Below are 14540 nucleotides of genomic sequence, written 5' to 3'. Positions count from 1 at the left end.
TTACTGGGTTATGGGGATAGGGTGGAGGTGTTGATCTTGGGTAGGGTGCTCTTTCCAAGAGCCGGTGCAGACTCGATGGGCCGAATGGCCTCCTTCTGCACTGTAAATTCTATGACATGAGGCAGCAGTGCCAACCACTGTGCCACCGTGCTGCCTTATCCATCACAATTTATTACAGAACCGTCACAAAATATACTAAATGAAAGCCCAACATTCTATCCCGAGTTCTTTTGAGTTGGTGCCTGAGATTCATCAGAAACGTACTGATTGATCTTCAGATTTATATAGTTAGCTGGCACTATCTGAAATTCTACTGGGGGGCTCCAGCAGCAGACGTAAAGGGTCAGGCCAGGCTAGCAATTGCAGGACGCCTGTGAGCAATGCCAGGGGATTGCTGCCAGCTCTGGTAATGCCTCCTATCACTGGAACCTGATGCTGGGCCTCTGCTCTTGTACAATTAATATCTTGGGAAATGTGTTAGCCATGGCATAGTGAGAGCATTTTCACTGTGCCAGCATGGTAGCATAGTGGTTAGCACAATGTCTTCACAGTTCCAGGGTCCCAGGTTTGATTCCAGCTTGGGTCACTACCTGTGCAGAGTCTGCACGTTCTCCCCGTGTGTGCGTGGGCTTCCTCCGGGTGCTCTGGTTTCTTCCCACAGTCCAAAGACGTGCAGGTTAGGTGGATTGGCCATGCTAAATTGCCCTTAGTGTCCAAAATTGCCCTTAGTGTTGGGTGGGGTTATGGGGATATGGTGGAGGTGTGGGCTTGGGGAGGGTGCTCTTTCCAAGAGCCGGTGCAGACTCGATGGGTCAAATGGCCTTTTTCTGCACTGTAAATTCTATGAAATCTCTCAGCCTGTGAGTTCAAGCCCACTCCAAAGACTCAACACAAAGATCCCACAGTATGACTTGGCAAAGAGCAGGAGAGTTCTCTGTGGTGACATGGCCAATATTTACCCTGCCATTAACATCACTAAAAGCATTTTATCTGGTCATCATCTCATTTCAAAGGACATTGCTTCTTATAAATGAGCTACCCCATTTCTCTACATGGCAGCAATGACTGTTCTTCAGGAAGTACCTCATTAGCTGTAGAGCAGCCGTGGACACACTGAGACTTGGAAAGGTGCTGTATAAATGATACTTTACAGGTGAACATTTTTGAGCGAATGTTGTGACCCAATGAGTGATACATTTGAAAGCACATTTTACATCTTCATCAAGTTTGAAGCGTTGACATCACAAAATTGTTCCAGTACATTCCATCGAGTATTTGGCTGTTAAACCTTTTTCCCCTTATGGTTTTCTCCTGCGGGCTTCCCCAGAGGTAATGCACCTTTTCCACATCTTGGCAAAGTGGCCGTTTCTTAGGTTTGTTAATTGTGGGACTCTAATTCCATCCAGGCGAGGGATCAAACTTTGGGGATTATAAACCCTATCACTAAATATCACCGTGCATGTTTCAGGGCATTTCACTGTCTGTCCATTGTTGGAACTGCAATCTTAGCTTCTCGGCGGACAACCTGTTTCCGTAATCTGTTGAAGGCCCTGTCTCAGGTTGGGATTGCTGTCCAATCGGACACTTTGTTAACCTTTAGCATCCTGGATATTTATTTGAGATTGGAGTTTCTAGGGTTCTGGTGACATACTGTTGCTTCATACCTAGGTCCCGGGTTCCATTCTGGGTGTGCAATGGCCTAGCTGGGCTGAACAAGAGTTGCAGTAAGGGGAGTGTGTCCTAACTGAACATTCCTGGGATCATAAGCAGAAAATGGTCCAACGTTCCCACAATTGATGGCTATTCCGGGACTCATACTGGAATGTGCATGTGTGAGCAGGCGAGGTGAGGACCTGACTAGGTTGAACTCTGATATCCCTCACAGCTGAAGACTATCTAACCAACATTATCTAATCTCACACACAAGGAATGGGAAAGTATCAGCAGAAATCAACCCCAGCAGGTGGAGAGAGGAGGTTACCAGTGCCCACAGAATGTTCTCCCAATAGGAGAGGTCAGCAGTGCCCAAGGAATATCATTCCTGAAGGAGAGGAGATGAAACTAGGTACACTTGGAGCTCAAACCTAGGAGGTGAGACAACAATAATAACGGTTGTGAGATTCAATCGAGGGGTTCAAGGCTGCTCCTTTGTTAGTCAAGACATTCAGGGTCAGTGAGCTAAGGACAAATGATGAATATGTTTGGTTTGAATTTACATTTTGACTTTGATGAACATGTGATATGGACGCACACACTTTATAAATAACTGAGGCCCATTTGATAGGTTTCAGGGTTCTGGATACTTTTAAAACTTTGCTTTCATGGCTGGAGACACCATTCACGGCACTGTAGCACACAGCTCCTGTTCAGTAAGACATGTTATCCATTCACTGAATGTCAATATGGTAAATCAGGAATATAAAGATTAGTGGGAGGGAGGGGGATTGTGCTGTTAAACGAGAACCTCCTCTGATGCTCGAAAGAGCAAAAGTCCTGGCCCAGCCGGAATTTAACACCATTCAATTACATTGCACTAAACTAAAAATCACCACGATTGATGCAGAAACAGTCCACGAGTTCTGCAGAATTGATGGACGTTTTGTGAGAAACGGAAGGCACTTTGATCAGGCAGGAGACAGGACTGTATTGAACCATAGAGTTCAGGAGTCGCCGCAGAAGTAACCTCGACATAGGACACTCTTCCGCAGATGCACCAGTGCCACGTATCAGAGGGCAATCTTATCTTTAAATAAGTACATCCAGGAGCAACTACAGAAAGACAGCCCCTCCCCCACCCATCTCCATCTGCAATACGTACCCACAGTTTGCTCATATCTCCTGAAGGACCTTCCCCATTCTGTGCTGAACACAACACCCACCCTCCCACCCCCAACCGAACCCCCTACAATCACAATCCAATACAAGTCGGGCCCACATTTAAATCCTTGCTTCTTCACCTCACTGGCAGAACCCTGGCCTCAGGCCTCTTAACAGTCTGACAACCATTAGATAATGGCAGGGATAATGATTTAATCTACTTCAAACACATAAAGATATTTATAACAGAGGCAAAAGAAAATAACAAAGGGCAGTTGTGGCGGGGTGGAGGGGAGTTAGTTAGAGGCAGACAGATGGGGAGAGCGAGGGAGAGGCAGATGGCAATGAAAAACAAGAGAAGAGTGGACTCTCATCCAAGGCAGGGGTCTGTGCCGGTGACTGATGCTGCTGTTGATGGCAGTCTCCGAGGCAGTCTTTCAGCACCATTTTGTTAGTCAGCTCCTTGTGGTCCAAATGCTCTCTGCGCTCCACTGATAGCAGCATAATAACATTCTGTCCTTCACACCAAGGCAACCTCAGAACCCAACAAAATAAAACAACACAGCCAGCCTGGGCGCAGAGGAAGAATCAAATAAAACCATCACTTACTCTGAAAAGAACTCATCCTGCTTTTTGTTTTAATTCCCAGTTCCTAAGCCCGAGGAAAGATGGTAGGAAGGGAGCCTTGCAGATTAAAACAAAAAAAAATCCTCCCACACGATCTTGCAGCCCACTGCAAACAGCCCAGAAGGTTGCTGACGTCATTGATTCATGAATGGATGTAAATTGGCCTGTTTTAGAATTCAGCACAAGTCTGTGAGTTGCAAGAGGAGGGGGTGGAGGAAGTGGGTGGGGGGGTGGTGGAAGCCAATGGGGATGTGTGTAGCTGCAGCCTGGCTCTTAAGGATTGAAAGCATTGGCCAGGTTTACTGATTAAGCTGTGCAGCACGTCGTGCCGTGGGCTGCATCAGGATCTTGAATTCTGCCTTGCGTCAGGAGCAGACTGACCTCCCCTAGGCAGCGAGGATACTGCCGCCCTCATGGGCTGGGTGCTGCCGTGACGCACAGCGCTACGTGCGACGGATGATGCCAAGCTGTGCGGGGGCAAACATTTTTCCCTGTCAAAACAAGGGATTGCTTCGTCAACTGCATATCAGAAGCAAGGACGTGGCTGGGAAGCTAAAAAAGAGAGCTGGCAAGCTTCACTGAACCCTACACACTTGCAGACTCCTGATGCTGGAGGGATGGTCTCAAGTAGAGACTCACAATCTCTCAGTTTGTCTTTACCGCTTGTCAAAAACGGGGAGGCTTACTGTACGTAAACCGGCGATCGCCAATCAGGCTGTCAGACCCTAGGCATGCAGCTCTCTTCCTCTCTCCCTCACTAGTACTGCATAGAACCATAGAATTCCTACAGTGCAGAAAGAAGACATTCAGCCCATCGAAAATGCACAACACTCTGATAGAGCACCCTACCTATGCCCACAAGCCCACCCATCCCTGTAACCCCACTTAATCTGCACATCTTTGGGCACTGAGGGGCAATTTAGCACGGGCAATCCACCTAATCTGCACATCTTTGGATTGTGGGAGGAAACCGGAGCACCCGGAGAAAACCCACGCAGACACGGGGAGAACGGGCAAACTCCACACAGTCACCCAAGGCCGGAATTGAACCTGGGCCCCTGGTGCTGTGAGGCAGCAGTGCTAACCACCATGCACCTTGTACAGCTTTCCTCAATGGTGCACTAATAAGACATTTTTAGATGTGGATTGACCGACCGCAGCACTCAGTTAGCCATTCAGACAAACAAAGATGCGTTAACAACAGTGGGTCAGAGCACGATTAACACTTCCGGAAAATGCAGCAGTCCCCAGTACTGCACTGGAGCATCACCGTGGATTTTTATGCCCAAATCCTGAGACTTGCCAATCATCCCTGTGCTCACTGACCTATGCTTACTTATCAATGCTGCGTCACAAAGTTTCAGGGTTTTTACTTGGGTTCCACAACGTTACAGAGTGTCATAAGGGACCATTTTAATATAGAATATATCATCACACGGGGTTCAAACTGATACAGAATGCATATGAACGAGCAAAGTAGGAGCAGAAGTAGGTTCTGTAAAAGGATAATTTAGACCCAAAACGTTTACTCTGTTTTTATGCACAAATGCTGCCAGACCTGCTGAGTTTATTCAGCATCTTTTGTTTTTATTTCAGATTTCCAGCATCCGCAGTATTTTGCTTTTATTTGCAGAAGTAGGCCATTTGGCCCTTTAAGTGAGCCTGCTCTCCCATTCAATCATGGCTGATCCTTTTGTGTTTCGAATTCCACATTCCCCATCTACCCCTAATAACCTTCAATCCCCTTGCTTAACAAAATATCTACATCTGCCTTAAAAATATCCAGTGACCCCGCTTTCACTGCCTTCTGAGACAGAGGGCGGGATTCTCCAAGCCTGCGCCACATCGGAGAATCGCCGGGGGATGCACGTATCCCGCCAAGCCGCTCCAACGCATGGCTGCAGATTCTCCAACAACTGGAGATCAGCGCCAATTGTGCAAGCGTGATCACCGCGCGCTGGTTGGGGGCCGTTGAAAGCGGCCGCGGCGGCGATTCTGCACGTTCGACGGCCCGAGTGCCCACCAAGTTCCACCGAGTCCCGCCGGCATCATTTGCGTATGGTCCTACCCAGCGGGACCTCGGCATTCTGGCTACGGGGGCCGTCCTGGTGGTGGGGGGAGTGGGGGAGCCGCCACGGTGACCAGGCCCGCGATTGGGGGCAACCGATTGGTGGCCGCGCTAATTCCGGGGGGGGGCTATGTTCCTCCGTGCCAGGCCCCTGTAGGGCTCCGCCATGTTGCCCGCGGGCCGGCGCGGAGATGGCCATGGTGCGCATGCGCGGACCCGTGATGGCATGGCGTGCATGCGCGGACCCGTGCCGGCTGTGTAGGGCCGGCTTTCGATGCCAAAGCAGTGCACAGCACTCTGACGCCATTCTAGTCCCCAAGAATGACTAGGCCTGGAGGCCCGTTGACGCCGGCATCGCTCGCGCCGGTTTTGACGCCGTGTCAACACTTTGCCGGGATTTCGGAGAATCCTGAGTTTCAAAGTCGCACAAACCTCTGACAGAAAAGAATTCTCCTCATCTCTGTCCTATAAGGGTGACCCATAATTTTAAAACAATGTCTGGCCTCCCCCACAAGAGGAAACATCCTTTCCATGTCCATCTTGTCAAGACGATTCAGAATCTTTCTACTTCAATCAAGTCACCCCTCACTCTTCGAAACTCTAGCAGGAATGAGCCCTGTCTGTCTAACCTTTCCTCATAAGATAACTCGCTCATTCCAGGTATCAATCGAGTAAACCTCCTCTGAACCATCTCCAATGCATTTACATCCTTCCTTAAATAAGAAGAACAAAACTGCACACAGTATTTGAGATGTGGTCTCACCAATGTCTTGTATAACTGAAGCATAACATCCTTACTTTTATGTTCAGTTCCTCTCATAATAAAGGATATAATTCGAATAGCCTTCTTGATTACTTGCTGCAGCTGCATGCTAACCTAGAACCCATAGAGAGCTCTGCACCTCATCCTTCTCTGCTCAAGTAATCCTGCTATTTTATTCTTCTTGCCAAAGTGAACAACTTCACGGGTGGGATTCTCCGACCCCCCCACCGGGTCAGAGAATTACCGCGGGTCGGCGTGAAACCCGCCCCCGCCGTCCCCCGAATTCTCATCCCCCCCAAAAACACCCCGGCGTGAATCGCGCCGCCCGCCTCGGGGAATGGCGGGGACTCAATGGGCCCCGGTGCCGCCCGAATTCTCCGGGCTGTGACGGGCCAAAGTCCCGCCCGTTTAATGAGGGTCCCGCTGGCATAAATCAAGGTAGGTCCCTACCGGCGGGACCCAGCTCCGTGGGCGGCCTCTGGGGTTCTCGGGGGGGCGCGGGGGGAATCTGGCCCCGGGAAGTACCCCCACGGTGGCCTGGCCCACGATAGAGGCCCACCGATCCGCGGGCGGGCCTGTGGCATGGGGGCACTCTATTGTTCCGCACTGGCAGCTGTAGCAGCCCACCATTGCCGGTACGGAAACGAAGCTCCCTGCGCATGCGCGGGGATGATGCCAGCACACGCTGGCGCTTCCGCACATGCGCCAACACGCGCCGGCCGCGGAGACCCTTCGGCGCCGGTTGGTATGGCGCCAAGCCCCTTCCCCGCCGGCTGGCGGGGCGCAAACCACTCCGGGGCGGGCCTCGCCCCTGAAGGTGCAGAGGATTCCGCACCTTTGGGGGGGCCCGACATCGGAGTGGTTCACGCCACTCTGTCCCGCCGGAGTTGCCCACCCTGCCGATTACGGAAGAATCCCGCCCCACATCTTTCCACATTATATTTCAAGATGCCAATTTTTCCCCATTCACTCAATCGATCTATATCTGCAATCTCCTTTTGTCCTCTTCACAACGTAATTTCCTACCTATCTTTGTATCATCTGCAAATTTAGCTACTATACTTTCACGCCCCTCATCTAAGTCATTGATATAAATTGTAAAAACCTGAGATCTCATCTCAGCGGGGCCTCACGGTAGCATGGTGGTTAGCATCAATGCTTCACAGCTCCAGGGTCCCAGGTTCGATTCCCGGCTGGGTCACTGTCTGTGTGGAGTCTGCACGTCCTCCCCGTGTGTGCGTGGGTTTCCTCCGGGTGCTCCGGTTTCCTCCCACAGTCCAAAGATGTGCGGGTTAGGTGGATTGGCCATGCTAAATTGCCCGTAGTGTAAGGTTAATGGGGGGATTGTTGGGTTACGGGTATACGGGTTACGTGGGTTTAAGTAGGGTGATCATTGCTCGGCACAACATCGAGGGCCGAAGGGCCTGTTCTGTGCTGTACTGTTCTATGTTCTATGTTCTATGTTCATCAACACAAGGTTTCCATATCCTTACACAATGTCCTCGCCACCAGGATTAAAAACAGAAAAAGTTGGAAAATCTTAATAAGTTTGGTAGTATGTGTGGCAATAGAAACGGAGTCAGAGGGCTGGAAGTTTGTGAGTCAGGGAGACTCCACAGAAGTGGCATCGGGGAGAATCCTGTTGCAGGATTCTCGGCCCCATTCCTGACGACCTCAATTTTCACCAGTGTGCAACAGGGGTGGGGGGATGGTGCAGGATGCAACCCCGCATCCTGAACTCTCAACATGGCCGACTCCATTGTGGGAATAGGCATCTTCTAGACCGCTGCAATTTTCATGGAGTTGGGCTAGTTCTTCAAGGAGCTGCAATTCAAGGCACCTCAGAGGTATTGTGGACCATAGTCTGGATGAGGGAACCTTTTTGAAAGGTAAGCTCAAAATCTTACCCGTACCAACCTATGCCCTTCCAACCACCCCAACTAACTACCCTCCATGCCAACCTATGGCACTTCCATGCCCATTCACCAAGTACAGATGTTGAGCTCTTCTTCTGCCACCTCCTCGTCCACCTCTTTGGCCAGGTGCCATCCCCTCACAAAGCACAGTCTTTTACCTATCTCCAGTATTCTCTCCCCACCTCGACCCCATTTCTGTCCTCTTACCCTCTTTTCATTGGGAACTGTTGCTGTGACATGACCATCTATATTTTTCTGCTCCCCTCACTCACTCTCATCTATCTCCCTCTCAAGGTGTAGCATTCTGTTCTTTAATGGTCAACCCTAACATTGTCAACAAACCTGTTGATATGCGTGGTGCTGTTATTCCATAACAACCTCTACCTCGTGGGGCTGGACAGCCTCTTCCTTTGTTGGACAATAACCCGACCACTGAAAATCAAGCCATCAGTTCCAAAGCGTTACTGATCACACCTCCTCTGGGATCTTCCCTTTGTGGCCTCCAACCTCTCAGTCACATAGTCTCTGAAAAGAGGTCATCAATCTCGAATGTCAACTCTGTTTCTCTTTCAAAAGATACTGCCTGATGTGCCGGAGCATTTCCAATATTGTCGGTTTTTATTTCCAATTAATATATTTTTTTAAATCAGCGCCAGGAATCCATGCTGCATTATCACAAGAGTTCCATGGTGTTCACAGAATCACAGAATTGTTACAGTGCAGAAGGAGGCCATTTGAAAATTGAAAAATGAAAATCGCTTATTGTCACGAGTAGGCTTCAATGAAGTTACTGTGAAAATCCCCTAGTCGTCACATTCCGGCGCCTGTTCGGGGAGGCTGGTACGGGAATCGAACCGTGCTGCCAGCCTGCCTTGGTCTGCTTTCAAAGCCAGCGATTTAGCCCAGTGTGCTAAACAGCCCCTAATGGGCCCATCATATCTGCACCAGCTCACCTAACGAGTATCATGGTTTAGTGTCATTACCCTTCCTTTTTCCCATACCTTGGCATGTTGTTTCTATTCAAGTAATCATCTCAGCCCCTATATTTTTTTAATAAATATTTTTATTCTCCTCCTTTTTCACAATTTTTCTCCCGAATTTACACCCAACAACAATCAATAACCAACAACAAATATCTCAAACCCTATAACAGTAACAACGATCCCACCCTCCCACCATGCCCAGACATCAGCCCGCATGTTAACATAAACAAATGACAAAGAAAAAATAAGGGGCGAAATTCTCCCAAAACGGGAGAAATCGTCAAACTGCCGTAAAACCCGGGCGGGTTTTACGGCATCGCGCCCCTTCCCGACGGGGGACCGATTCTGGTCCCCCGTCGGGGCTAGCAGCCCGACGTCGGAGGCCCCGACAAGTCGGGCTTAACGAAAATCGTTAAGCCCGCTTGTCGGACTTAGCGCCGGCTGACGCGTCATATGACGTCAGCCGCGCATGCGCAGGTGGGAAGACTCCACCCGCGCATGCGCGGGGTGACGTCATCGCGTTTTTTGCGCGAAACCCGCGCATGCGCGGTCCGGGTTGCCCCTCAGCCGCCCCGCGTATTGATACTGCGGGGCGGCGGAAGGACAAATAGTGCGCGGGCATCGGGCCCGCTGCCCGCGATCGGTGGGCACCGATCGCGGGCCCATGGCACCCTTGGCACGGCCGTGGTACTGCCGTGCCAATCGGTGCCATGGTTATTTTTTTCCAGGTGGTCACGACGTTTTTACGAATGGCAGGACCAGGTGTGTTTGCCGTTCGTAAAAAGGTCGTAAAGGGCTGGGACTTCGGCCCTTCTAACAGCTGTGAATCGCTGCCGGCCGTAAAAAAACGGCGGCAGCGATTCGTGTCGGGATTTCGGCGGGGGGGGGGGAGAATAGCGGGAGGGCGTCAAAAAAGTCGGGAAGGCCCTCCCGCTATTCTCCCACCCGTCGTGGGGGGGGGAGAATTTCGCCCAAGGAATCAGGGATTACCCATAGCCATCTTCAACATACACAGCCCCCCTCCCCCCGCACCCCACCCACCCTCCCCCCCCAACTAATGTTCGATGTTACCCAGTTCTTGAAAGTGCATAATAAATAGTGCCCATGACTTGTAGAACCCCTCCGAGCTTCTTCTCAGTTCAAACGTAACCTTCTCAAGGGTATATCAGTCCCTATTGAATGCCTTGTTTGATTCTGCCTTCATCACACTCCCAGGCAGTGCACTCCAGACTAGAGCCATTCACTCTCTGTGATAAAGCTTTTTCACACATCGCATTTGCTTCCTTTGCAAATCACTTTAAATCTGTGCCCTCTCTCTTTTGATCCTTTTACGAGCGGGAACAGTTTCTCCCTATTTACTTTGTCCAGCCCCCTCATGATTTTGAACACCTCTATCAAATTTCCTCTTAGCCTTCTTCTCTCCAAGGAGATACTCTCCAAGTTTCTCATCCCTGTAAAACTCTTCTGCACTCTCTCCAATGCTTTCACATCCTTCCTATAGTGAGATACCCGGAACTGTACACAATATTCCAGCTGAAGTCTAACTAGTGTCTTGTTTAAGTTCAGCAGAACCTCCTTGCTCTTAGAACATAGAACAGTACAGCACAGAACAGACCCTTCGGCCCTCGATGTTGTGCCGAGCAATGATCACCCTACTCAAACCCACGCATCCACCCTATACCCGTAACCCAACAACCCCACCCCCCTTAACCTTACTTGTTCTCTATGTCCCTAATAATAAAAGCCAGAATTCTATGTGCTTTATTAACTGCTTTCTCCATCTGTCAATGGTCTATGCACATATACACCCAATTTCCTCTGCTCCTGGACCCCTATAAGAATTTTACCTCTTTTTTTCTTTTAGGAATTGTTTTTTTATTGAATTTTCATATTTTATATCCAACAAATTATAAATAATGAGAAAATAAAATGTGCAAAAACCAACACAGCATGGTGTCACAGTGGTTAGCACTGCTGCCTCACATCACCAGGGATCCGGGTTCAATTCCGACCTCAGGTGACTCTCTCTGTGTGGAATTTGCACATTCTCTCCATGTCTGCGTGGGGGCCATGGAGGACATTTTGGTTAAGCCGAAGTGTTACCTCCTTTGGAACCACGTTCGGAGCGTGACTATTACCCTGGGTTCCTCGAATATTTGGACAGGGGGGATGGGAGTGTGGTTGGAACGAGAGCTCAGATGGATGTCCCAGAGCAGGAACTCTCCTCTATCCTCACCCACTCTGCTGTTGGTTCCTAGACCCATCCCTGTAGTCTTTCTGCTGTGGCCGCCAGTGTGTTAGAACTGTAGGTTCGGAAGGGCCAAGATTTCCACATTCCTCCTCCTTTGCAGCACCTTCTTTTGGATACTCAGGCCCTGTTGTGTTCTGCTGCTTCGGATAACACAGGCTGCTACTTGATGCAGTCTTAACTAAAGGATGCTCCAGACCCTGGAATGAGTTCAACGTGTTTATTGAACTATTAATACAGTTCTCAAATGAGTTTGACTCTCTGCTAATCTAACTGTAGTAACTCAGTCTAACTGTACCAGCTTGCTCGAAGCCACGTGCTGGGGTGTGATGCTGCTGATCAACCCTGTCTAACTCTCTAGATGTCTGTGTGGAAAGAGACAGGGTGTGAGTGCCTCATCTCTTTTATAGTGTTTATGTCATGTCCACTTGTGTTGATGCCACCTCTGAGTGTCCTGACTGCTCATTGGTTGTGTCCTATTTTGAGTGTTCATTGGTTGCATATTTGCATATCATGAAACTCCCTCCTCCTCTCGCTCTTACTCAGGTTAAGCTTGTAGCCTGTGAAGGCTCCGAACTCCTTTAGAAGTTTCATTATCCCTTCCATGCTGGTCCGGGGTTTGAGATGTAGAGGAGCAGATCATCGGCATAGAGTAAGACACTATGCTCTCTGTCCCTTTTTGGATAACTTTCCACCCCTTTGCTGCTCTGAGGGCAATCGGCAGTGGCTCGATTTCCAGAGCAAACAGCAGGGGTGACAGCAGGCATCCTTGCCCCATGCCTCTGTACAGCCAGACATATCTAGAGCTGGCGGTGTTTGTCCATACTGTTGCCATGAGAGCGTGGTAAAGTAGTTTCACCTAGGAGGTGAATCTAGACCCAACCCAAACCTCTATAATGTACTTACATTAACTCTGTCAAAGGCCTTTTCTCCATCCAGGGAGATGATCCCTTCTGGAGTTCTCCCCTTGAATTGGGTCATTATCATCTTCAACAGGCACCTGGTGTTCGATGTTAGTTGCCTGCCCTTGACAAAGCCCGTCTGATCCTCCGCGACTGCCTCTGGCACGTAGCTCTCCAGCCACCTCACCAGGGCCTTTGCCAGGATCTTTGCGTCTGCGTTAAAGAGTGAGATGGCCTGTAGGATCTGCACTGTCAGGTTTTTGTCCTTTTTGGGTATCGGTGATATCGAGGCTTGTGCCAGTGTTGGTGGCACAGTGCCCCTCACCAGAAAGTCTGCAAACATGTCCCGCAGGTGCAGGTCAATGCTGCTGCAATGCTTTTGTAGTAGTCCGCTGGGAATCCATCTGGTGCCAGCACCTTCACCGTATGGAGTTGATACTCTTCATGACTTCTCCCAGTGCTAATGGTGCTTCCAGGCCCCGTCTCTTGTCTTCCCGCATGTTTCATCTCTGAGTCCCCCTCTGGGGGCACAGAGGTGTACAGCACTCAGTAGAAGGTTGTGAAGGTTTTATTGATGTTTTCTGGTGCAGTGACTAGCCTGCTGCTTCTGTCTTTAACCTGAGCTATTTCCCATGTGGCTGCCTTCTTTCTGAGCTGGTGAGCCAGCAGGTGGCAGGTTTTGTCTCCATGCTCAGAAAAGGTCCCACGTGCTTGGCGGAGCTGCTAGACTGCTTTCCCGTTGGACAGCAGGTCGAAATCCATTTGCAACTTTTTCTTCTCCACCAGCAGTTCCACGGTTGTGCCGTGGAGTACCGCTGATCCACCTCCAGTATGGAGTCAACCAGATGTTGCCTGGCCACCCTGTCCTTCCGCGCCTTGAATGCAATAATTTACCCCCTTATCACCGCCTTCAACAACTCTCAGAATGGGAGAGTGAGACCTCACCATTCTGGTTGTTGGTCACATATCCGTCGATGGCCTCTGGTAACTGATCGCAAAAAGCCTTATCGACAAGGAGGGCCATGTCCAGTCTCCATGGAGGGTGTTGAGCCCAGCCCATCTCCAATCTCACACCCACGTAGTGTGGAGCGTGGTCGGAGATTGCGATTGTGGAGTATTCCGCTCCCACTACCCCTGGAAGCACCGATTTCCCCACTACGAAGAAGTCGATCCTTGAGTAGACCCTGAGGACCTGGGAGATGAAGGAAAATTCCTTCTTCGCTGGGTGCATGAACCTCCATTGGTCCACTGCCCTCATCTATCACTTAAAGATGTTCAGCTCCTTTGCCACATTTGTTAGTTTCCCCAATTTGGGGCTGGATCTGTCCGGCTGTGGGTCCCGTACACAGTCAAAGTTCCCCTGTCCCCATGATGAGTCGGCGTGCATCAATGTCGGGGATTTCTGCCATGGTTTTCTTTATGACTTCTACGTCGTCCCAGTTGGGAGCATACACGTTCACGAGGACCACTGGTGCTCCTTCCAGAGGACCACTAATCATGACACACCATCCCCCTGAGTCGGTAACCATCTTTGTTGCCATGAATGCTATTCTCTTGTTCAGTAGGCCACCTCTCCTGGTGGCTTTCTGTCCCCCCCATTCCTGCGGGATCAACCATACTTACCTTGTGGATGCAGCTCCGTACTCTGGGGTTTCCCTTTGTTTGGGAGCCATCCAAGATGGCCACGATCACCATTCTTTCCACGTGACAACGCACTTGGTCTCTGGGGTTTCCCTTATTCCAGGGGCGATCCAAGATGGTCAGCCTTGCCAGTCACTCCATGTGGCTGGGCCCCTGCACTCCAGGGTTTCCCTTTGTTTTGGGATCCACCAAGATGGTGGCCACTCACTGTTTTTGCTGCCACCATGTGCGACCTGTTGTATCCAGCATTTTACACAACCCCCTCCCCCCGGTTCCCCTTCTTTGGTCTGTTCTCTCCTCTTGTCCCCCCCCCTCTCTCCATGCCCCTGTGGTCCCCCGTTTCCCCCCTCCTGTCTTTCCCCCTTTCCCCCCCCATCTTTTGATGATGTCCCCACCCTCTGCTGCCACTCATTTCCTGTTGGGAGCTGTGCCCTGGCCTCCCCTTCGCCCATACTTCCCTGCACTAGCTTGCTCCCTGGTGTGGTGTCTGCCCCCTGGGAGTGATCCCTGTCTTCCCCCCGCCTGTTGTGTTTCTCCCACCCCACTCTCACCCTTCACCTGTTTCTGCACCTCTC

At 50.3% G+C, this 14540-nt stretch overlaps 1 protein-coding gene across 2 annotated transcripts in view; it reads right to left on the bottom strand.

Moving 5' to 3' along the window:
• LOC119958362 (mitogen-activated protein kinase kinase kinase 13-like) overlaps positions 1-14540 on the bottom strand; it is a 181259-nt gene that overhangs the window by 143994 nt on the left and 22725 nt on the right. The window contains exon 1 of one of the 2 annotated variants that reach the window (XM_038786831.1): positions 3427-3668. The exons of the other annotated variant lie outside the window; for it this stretch is intronic. The gene's annotated coding sequence lies outside the window, so the exon portion shown is untranslated. Of the gene's footprint in view, positions 1-3426; positions 3669-14540 lie in introns of those variants that run through there. 2 annotated transcript variants of the gene reach the window in all.

The sequence above is a fragment of the Scyliorhinus canicula genome, chromosome 2, assembly GCF_902713615.1.
Source record: "Scyliorhinus canicula chromosome 2, sScyCan1.1, whole genome shotgun sequence".
NCBI lineage: Eukaryota > Metazoa > Chordata > Chondrichthyes > Carcharhiniformes > Scyliorhinidae > Scyliorhinus > Scyliorhinus canicula.
This window is presented reverse-complemented; position numbering and strand designations above follow the sequence as displayed.